The sequence below is a fragment of the Molothrus aeneus genome, chromosome 21 (genome assembly GCF_037042795.1).
Source record: "Molothrus aeneus isolate 106 chromosome 21, BPBGC_Maene_1.0, whole genome shotgun sequence".
In the NCBI taxonomy this organism is placed as follows: domain Eukaryota; kingdom Metazoa; phylum Chordata; class Aves; order Passeriformes; family Icteridae; genus Molothrus; species Molothrus aeneus.
This window is the reverse complement of record NC_089666.1, coordinates 4172863-4182150: the sequence shown is the minus strand read 5'-3', so window position 1 is coordinate 4182150 and position 9288 is coordinate 4172863.

Sequence of the window (9288 nt, the reverse complement as noted above, 5' to 3'; positions counted from 1 at the left end):
AGTGTTGGAACTAAATGAAAAGTGTCAATATTCATACCTTGTCAAGCACCCCAGAGTTCCTGCAGGTTGAACATGATATCTTGAAATTTGTCTTCTGAATTAAATGATTGCAGATCCATTGAGCTGTTTGGGCAGCTAATAATTAGTATAAAACATGAAGTTTGGATTTGGTAGGATGCCACCAGTAGCAGTGCTTGTTTCTGCTTAATAAAAATTGGAAGTTGCTACAACCCTGGCTTAAGTGAGCCTTTGTCAGTTTGGAGGAGTTGCAGGACAGGTCTCTGGAGGAAGTTCTGGAGCTGTATTCCCATGAGAATTAAGAACTTGGCATCAATTTCCATCTTTGCTGCCTTCCATTCACCAAATCATTCTGATGTTAGCTGGCTCTGTCAGCAGTCATGCCTAAGGATGGCACCTCACTGGACTCTGAAGTTACCCCAGCATCTGGAGATCTGGTTCTGCATACATCTGAAGTGCATAGTCTGAACTTCAGAAAATTACTGCACAGGAGCCTCTGTGATTGCTTATTTTAATGGGAAACAAGTTCATTCTCAATTACTGCATTTTCGTAATGAAATACATGGATACTTTTGCAAATTTAGAATTAAGAAATGTCTGTGTTGTTAATAACTACTGGAAGAACTGCTTCAACTCTATGCTCTGTCTCTTAATTTGTTTAGGAAATATTTCATATGTTTCTCTAGCTTTGAAATGTGCCCAAGATATGCAAAAGTTGTAATCTATGTAAGATTTTACAAGTTTGTGTGGTAAATCTGCACATCTAACTGGTATTGCCATGCAAATGTAAACCAGATGATGGAAAGAGTCTTTGTCCTAGAATCTGGAATAATTACTTGCCTTGTAAATGGGCATAATTCAGAATACAGGAAAAGCTCTGCATTCCTGGGTGGCAGCACTGCTTTGTACCATTAGAAGGAAAATATTTCCATGCTTGTATTGTTTTTAGTCTTGCAGAAATATTTGAATACAAAGCATTAGCAAAGTGGCCATAAATTTGATTATAATTTTTTTTTTCTCCAAGGCTGAGGGAGTTCAACTTACAGAAATGAGGTTTTCAGTGTGTATATTTGGGCTTTCCCACTCCCATTAAAATGGTAATAGGAAAAACACTCAGAAAAATGAGCCTAGAGCCCATGGATGTATCTGCTTAACTTGCAGATTCTTCCACTGTGTTCAGCAAAAGACTTGGTAAATAAAATATTGTAGTGCTGCTTGCATCACAGTTACCTTCCTACAGCTGACCCTGTTCTCAACCTTTTACATTGCAGATGTCCAGCAAACATGAATTTCTTTGGGTTCTCTTTCTGTGTCATTAACTTGGTCTTTCAGTTAGGGTAAGTAAGTGTATGAACTAAGATTAGGCTCATTTTCCTCTTAGGGTAAGTGTTACTAAGGGATTGCTGATTCAAGGGAGCAAAAGTTGCCTTCCAGTTAGCAAAATGCTTTTTTTCTGACATTTCAGTATCTCTGTTCATAAAATCCTCTTTTACCTGCTGCTGGAAGATGAGCTGAGGTACTTTTCCTGTTCATTGTTTCGTGTACACTTGAAACTTTTTGCCTTTTTATTATTCGCAACCTGTGAATAATAGCTTTTGTTTTAGTATTAGAACCTGTGGTAATTTGGTATCTGCTGCCTCTGAGCCCAGCTTAAACTGGAGGGAATGCATCCACTTTTCTCTGTCTAACATCCAGCATTTTGTTCCCTGGCAGCTGGAGGGTTTGGGGGTTGGTTTTTTTCCTGATGAGAAAGCTGCCAGTTGGCATCTGCTCTATGCCTCAGATCATCTCTCAAGAATAATGTGGGTTTTTTTTCTCCTGATTCTGCTTGTTCTGTGGGCTTGAATGCTTCATTGAGAATGAGTTCTCTTAGGGAATTGAGAAGTATTATATGGCTTAGGAGCAGGAATGCACACAAGAGGGCATAGAAGCTGGAGCCATCAGTGAATACTTGCAGTGATGGGAAATATTTTCATTCAGACTGACAAGCTTCTGACTGAAGAAGAGGCAGAAGAAATGTGGAGAGTGAAGAGTCTGGTTTTGTTGAAGTTCTTTGCAAGTTTCTTTCCAAAAGGGGAAGGTGAGGTGCACAGCTCTGAGCAAATCCTGTCTCAGGAATGTGTTCCTGTCAGCAACAGAGGAGGGATGCTTTTCTAGACAGACAAAGGTTTTACTTTTAGAATGGGTGGAGACAAACAGAGCCATAATGGATACAAACCAGCCTGCTCACTAAAGCTGTGAAAGCACACAAGGGAATAAGCTTCATCCAGTAATTACAAGCCTTGGGCAGCTTGCTAGCCATTTATGTGTATGCTTACTATTTGGTATGAAGCCTACAGTGACTGTCAGAGCAAAAAATGGTTATTTAATCTGATTATTTTCGTTTTTTCTTTCAACAAAAAGATGCATCGTGAGGCAAACATAAGCAGTGATCCCAAAATGATAAAAATTTTGGGAGGATAAAATGGGTCTTCCAGCAGCCTGGATGACCCATGACTTGGTTGGAAAGATGAGTATGTGACAGAGAAATAGGAGGGTGTCAACTACAAAAATATTCCCTAGCACTGCATCCATGCTGTCATTCATGTTCTCTACCTTCAGAAGAAAGGATGTGTTGCTGTTATATGGAGGCTGCATTTTAGTAGGGCATGGGGTGCAACATCTGAACCTTGAAAAATAAGCAACAAAACCCTGGGTGAATTAATTTGAATTAATTAATTGTTGCCCAAAATTGTAGATAATCTTTCAACGTGTTTAGAATGTGGTCTTGCATGTGGTATGGAAAGAAAGGAAAAACATGTAAAATGGGAGCAGATGTGCCTCCCTGCTGCCCTGGTTTGTCAGCTGACAGCCCAGCTCTGACAGCACTCCCTGCTCTGAGCTTCAGTGGATATTCTACAGCTCCTGCAGCATCATCCCTTGGCAGGAAATCAAAAGCCAGAACAGCAAAAAGGGACAGGCTGTCCTTGCTGACACAATTGATCTGGCCTTTGGCCTCTTCCTGCCACTTCTTCAGAAGCATCCAGGGAAGGGCAGGGGCAAGGAGCAGTTGTGGGAGTCCCTGCAATGGTGCTGCCTCAGACCCAGCTCCTTCACTCAGCAGATGTCCTTGTGGAAGGCATCACAGGGCACCTCACCCTTGTCTTCAGGAGCATCTGTGGGCACTTGGCAGAGCTCTGCGTGCAGAGCAGGCCCAGCCACACAGCCCAGAGGGGAGGGAGTTGAGCCCAGCTCTCTGCATCCTGAGAGCACCCACAGTACATTATTATTTGAGGGACTATGTGGAGGGATAGAGTGTAAGAAAATAAAGATAGTGCAGAAGGTCTCACACCTGAGGAGTTGCAGCTGTACCAATCACCAACGATCAGGAACAGGCCTGCCCTTAATAGGCCACCGCTGTGTCCAATAAGAAGAGGAGTGCTACAAAAGACTGGGTTAGCTGCTTAAGAAGAGATTTGCAGTTTGTTAGCTGTGCTGTGAAGAAGGAGTCAGTGCTGCGAGGAGCTGCCCATGAGAAATCACCCAGAAGGTATGGAGCTTTTGCAATAGGATGGCAGCAGGACTAGGCAGCATTTCTGGCTTGTATTTTTGTAGCCATGCTTTGGGAAGCAATGCTGACACACATGATAGGCTCCAGAACTGAGTCCAGGTTTGGGAAAACCAGACTCCTGTGTTTTGGTAACACAAATCATCTGTGTTGCTGAGATGTACCAAGAGCTGCTCTGGGTGGTGCAGCAGTCAGGGGTTGCAGTGCTCTGTGTCACACTCAGTCTTTGTAGCAGCTCTAGGAGCCTTTCTGCTCTCTGCAAGATTGTTCTGTGTGCTAGAAGGCATCACAGATTGAGAGGAAAGCTTTTATACTTGGGCTTGTTCATTTGCTTTACTTCATTCAACAGCTTTTAATTATACCCTTTGTACAACCTTAAATAATTCCTCCCTACACAGGGTTTATGGCCCTCCAAGTCATGGAGATACTTCTGTACTTTTACAGTTTAATTCAAGGCCATTCCACTAATGGTAGAGAGAGGAAGAAGAAAAGTTTTCTGAGGATCTCATGCAAGCACTCACGTTCTAAAGAGCAGAGTTGGGTCTAGTGAGACTTGTGTAACATTCATAGCACTAAAGTCCTCCACAGCTGATGGAAGTTTCCCAAGCAGGACTGGGCTCATTTCTGTGCAAATCCTTCTGATTTCTGGATATTGATGGTGTAATTATTTTTACAGCACCTCTAAACCACAGATAGAACTTGGCTGCAGTTCTGCTGCTGTTGCTCCCTGCCAGCCAGTCCCACTGTGTTCACTCCTGGAAAATATGGGATTTGATGCTGGGCAATACAGCATCATCTGCTGGCTCTAAACCTGGCAACAAGATCATTCCTGCACTGTAGTTTAGTTGGAGTCACTTTGGTTCTTAAAGGCTCTGTTCAGGGCTTTTGCTGCTAGAATTCAGGATTTTCAGAATTTCTGTACTATGAAGAGGCATCTTTCTATTTTATTGAGGTTCTACAGTTACAACTCTTCTCTGAGCTGGGTGTTTGGTTTCTCTGTGCTGTTAAGTTCCAATGAGTTATGCTGTCAGAATGGTCTCTGTGTAATTTCAGAATCACTTTTTAAAGTTGCACACATTTTACTCCAAGTAGTAGAGTCAAGTCTTTGGGACTCTAGTTGGGAGCTGCCTACTTCTATGCATTGAAATATTTTCAGGTTTTAATGAGTTCTCCTAAGAAACACACTGCTACTCCCACATACCTGCAGCTCTGGTCTCAGACCCAGACCTTCTCCTGTATTATTTGGTATATGACATGGAAAAAGCACTGTCACACTGAAGTCAGCAGCTGTGGCATGGCAGTGACTGGCACGTGGGGAGGAAGTAAGCTGCTGCCTTGGGTGGTGATGAGTCTGATCACTATCATTTGCATTTTTCACAAGAAATCTGCTCTTGGGTGGGAAATTGCAGTCTCAGAGAGAACTAGCAAGAGATGATGCATTTCTTTATCTGTGCTGACTTTTCTCATGACTACATGTGATATCCTACTCAGTTGTTCTTCCATGGTGTTTTGCAAAGGAGCACTTTACCTTCCTTTCAATCATGTAGACAGTAAATGAATGCTTGTACTTGGAAATTAGAAATAATGGAGCTCTAAGCTCCTGGATGGGCTCACAGAGACACAGGCTTCACTGGCAACTTCCAAAGAAATCCTCTGTGGCAAATTTTTTCTTCTTCCCTCCGCTTTGGAAAACTACAGAGCATGAATGACTTTGATAATCATTTCAAAAATAAAGGAAGGGCACTTAGGGTGACATTCTCTGGCTGGTGCCCAGTGATGGTTCTGTCCCAGTCACCCATAATGAGAACAGATGAAGCCTCCCCTGCCCTGCTCTTGTTCTCCACAGCCATTTCCATAAGTGATGAAGAGGAGTTGGAGGCTTTGGCCTCTCTAGCTTTGGGTCTTGGCCACTTGTGAGTTACTTTGCACAGAGCCTCTTGGGGAAATGTTCTCTCATGAAATCCTCCAGGGCTGCAGCCTGCCTGCCTGCCTCCTGTTGTGCTGCTGGAGAAAGTCAGGGTTCTGCAGCTGTGTTGCACTGGCTGCTCCCTGCAGGTGACTGGCCCAACATAAAGCTCAGGTGTTAAATTGTGAACTGAACTGCTTGTAAAACAGCTGCCTTACTCACCCTGCTGCTCCAGGGCATGCAATAGCATCCTGTCTTATCGTGGAGACTGCTTTTGATCAAGCTGGTCCAATTAAGCTCAGATGACAGCAGAAGTGTGGCCTGCGAGAGGCAGCATGTCCAGAGCAGCCTGCAGTGGCCTGTGAGGTGGCAGCAGCTGAGAGGCTGAGCAGTCTGGAGCTCTCCTGTGCACTCTGCTGTGTCACCTCCAGCTCAGCTTGGACTGCTGGCTGTCTTAGTGGAGAGGCTGCTCTTCCCCTGAAAATATTCCCTGCGGAGTGAGGGGTCCTTGGCTTTTCCCAGCTGTGTTCTGCATCCAGCACTGGCTATGATATGATTGACTGTAGAAGAAAATGTCCTCACATGGTCACCTCACCCCTAACAATATGTGTGTTTAGCCTGTCAGCCTTTAACAAAATAGCACTAAACCACTTAACTTGAATTCAGGAATTAAGCAGTTCATCCTTCCTTCAGGCAAGCCCTTCTTCATCAGAGCCTCATGACGGTTCTGCCTCAGCCTCAGGCAGGAGCTTACTGACATTCACCTTGCTGGCATCCATTTTTAAAGGTGTCTCAGGTGGGGCTGTCTGTCTGGCTTTTAACAAAGCAGTTACTTTCATTCATTGGGTTTTTTTGCCATGATGAGAAGTTGCTCTGAAAAGACAACCCTCCCTCCCACTAGCAATCGAACCCCATGAGCAACAGAATGTGTCAGGGTGTGTGATCTCACCTCTGCCCTGTGTTGTTGGAGGCCTCTGCACTGCCACGTGCCTGGTGCTGAGTAGATTCTGCATCACAGCAGCCCAGTCCCAATTCCAGCTGCTAAAGCTCTGAGTGCTGGGGTGTGCAACTGAGGTGCAGGAAAACTTCTTGAATAATTTATCAACGTGACGTGGGGCCAATGAAATCACCAAGTGCAGCAGCCTCATGTGATTCTTTCCTCTGGACTTTGCTTAACAAATGTAGATGACAATGCAGGGATTGCAAGGCTATCCTGTCAGAATAACCTGAGTCCCACTTGCTCTTCACTGCTGTCTCCCTTGCACCTTGCCATGGAGCAGCTGGACTCAACATGGCATGAGCTGATGTGGTCCTTTGTGTGAACTTCTTGAAGCTGGTAAATTGCTGGAGAGCCTGATACCTCACCACTGTGAAGGTTATAGGGTTGGTTGTGTGTTCCCTTCTGTAGGGCACTCAGTAGTGCTGACCCTGTCCTTGAAGTGGCTGTGAAAAGAACAAACATATTAACAAAGGTAAAAGAAATATTATAGGTAACAGGAACGTGTCTCTTGGTCACCTGGGTAGGTGGTGGGCAGGGGAGGCTATTCTGTGTCAGGCTGATGACCCCATGCTTGATCCAGAGACTTGGTGCATGGAGGGGCCTCTTAGTATGTTATGACAGCTAAATATGATTAGTAATTAGCATCTTTAAGCAGATTCAGGGTGGGTATGGTGGGATTATCTGGCATTGTTTTCCTTCTGGTGTTTCATGGCAGTGTATTTGCACTTCTCTAACTTTGTGGCTTTCACATGTTAATAATGTGTGGATGACAGTTTTAATCTTCAGAAAGAAGCATCTCTTCCTCTGAATCACTTTGTAAGGAAATGAATAGCAGTCATGGTTCCCATGTTCCAGTGGCATGCCACTTAAAATCTGGAATACCTAACACCTTTTCCAAAATTAACCACAACTGGGATCAAGGTGCACACCAATATATAAATAATATAGCAACAGTATATGAGCAATCACGGGTGTGGCTTCCATGTATGATTCAGACAAAATAATGAGCTCTGTGGATGAAAATAGGCATTTGGGTGGGGATTATGCAAGGCCTGAATTATGATGCAGGATGGGTGGGGGTAACACCTCTTTCAGTTTACAAATGCTAATCACAAGCTCAGCAGCCAGAAATTTCTGCAGTGCTATTTAACGAATATTAATAAGTATAATTAAATGTTGTGTGCTAGATTTTCAGCCAGGAAGCTGTGTGAAACAGACCATTTGCTGTATGTTTTCAGTTTTAAATGAATACAAACTGTTCTGAAAAGCAAGCTGACAGGAAATGGAAAGATTAGCCTACTTTACAAACAAAAGTTTACCCCGGAACATTGAGTACACCCAAAGAAAATCAATAGGTTACCTAACTGCAGAGTGCCTACAAGCAGATAAAATGAGGGTTTACCTTCATCCCCAATTTCCTTCTTGACATAATCCTGTGAGTATGTATTTAACATACAGCTTGTAATATTAAAAGTGTTTATAAGGGCCACAGTCTGTAATCATGAGTTTGAAGGCTGGGAATTCCACCATGACTGATCTGGCCATCATCTCAACCCTGAATTCTTGACAAGACTTGGTTTGAACACCATCAGCAACTACTCTGCTTCAGTAACTGCCCTTGCAAAATTGGTGTCTTTGCCCTGGACTAGAAGGGTGCTTTATTTTTTCATGTCAAACTTAAGAATTCACTCACACTATTTAAAAAACAAAACCAAGGCTGCAGCAGGAGCACATGTGATGTTGTTGGGTGCTCTTGTGCAGTTTCAGGATGGTAGTAATTGTGCCTGCTGCAGCCTGGGAGTGAATGGAAAACTCTTAATGACAGCAACAACAATCAGTACATTTAAATGACTGCAGATTTTAATGATGTTGTCAATCAGCATACTTCCGAATCAGGTTTACTTTCTGGTTTATCTCTTGTGATGCAAAAGAAGCTGATGATCAGCTACAGCTCTGTGTTATTTACTGACTTTATCTGTTTAACAGCAAGTTAATATGGTGAAGTTAAGCTAATGGGTTTTTCAAGTCACCTAGTACTACCACAGCCTCTTCTTTTCAGGAAAAAGTGAGGCACATCCTTTCCTTTAGTTACAGCCAGACTCAGCTCCTCTGGGTTGATTTGCCAGTCAAACTCACCAAGTAAAGGGTGTTTTGCAAACAGGGTGAATATGACTGATGCCTTTTGCTGTCAGTTGTTACTCATTGTGCTTTTCCTTGTGCTATCAATGGGTTTGAGCCTGGGGGAGAGGGCACCCAGCACCCTCCTCCCATTCTCACCAGCTTTGCTGCCAGACACATTGCAATGATCCTGGGCCCACTGCAGGGCTGTGCTGGACCCAGCCCTCTGGAGTTTATTGTGGTACAGCCCCTTTGCCCCACCACAGCTGCTGCCTCCTGGCACCAAGGAGTCCTCCCTGATGTGGCTGGGTGGTCCCAACAGGGCTCCCGAGGGGTGGAGGGGAGTGCTGAGGGCAGGGGAGCAGTGTGGGCAGACTTCTCAACCTTCTCCTTCAGTCAGGGCTGTGAGCAGCACTGCCCTGCTTTAGCGTAAATTCCTGGACCCTCCAAACTTCAGTTTATCAAATTGTAACTGCTTTGAAGTGTGATTATTCCAGTCAAATCTAGCTCTCAGAGGCAAGCTGTCAGGCCTTGCTCAAGTGAGTCCAAACTCTAAATATTCAAACATGTGATGAGGCTGTTGCAAAAGCATGTTGTGTCCTGACAAGTCTTATCATGTGCCAGGGGATGAGCAGAGAAATGTCTTCTGGCCAGAACTTGCAAAGCTTCCCCCACAGCTCTACAGCCTTAATTACTCAC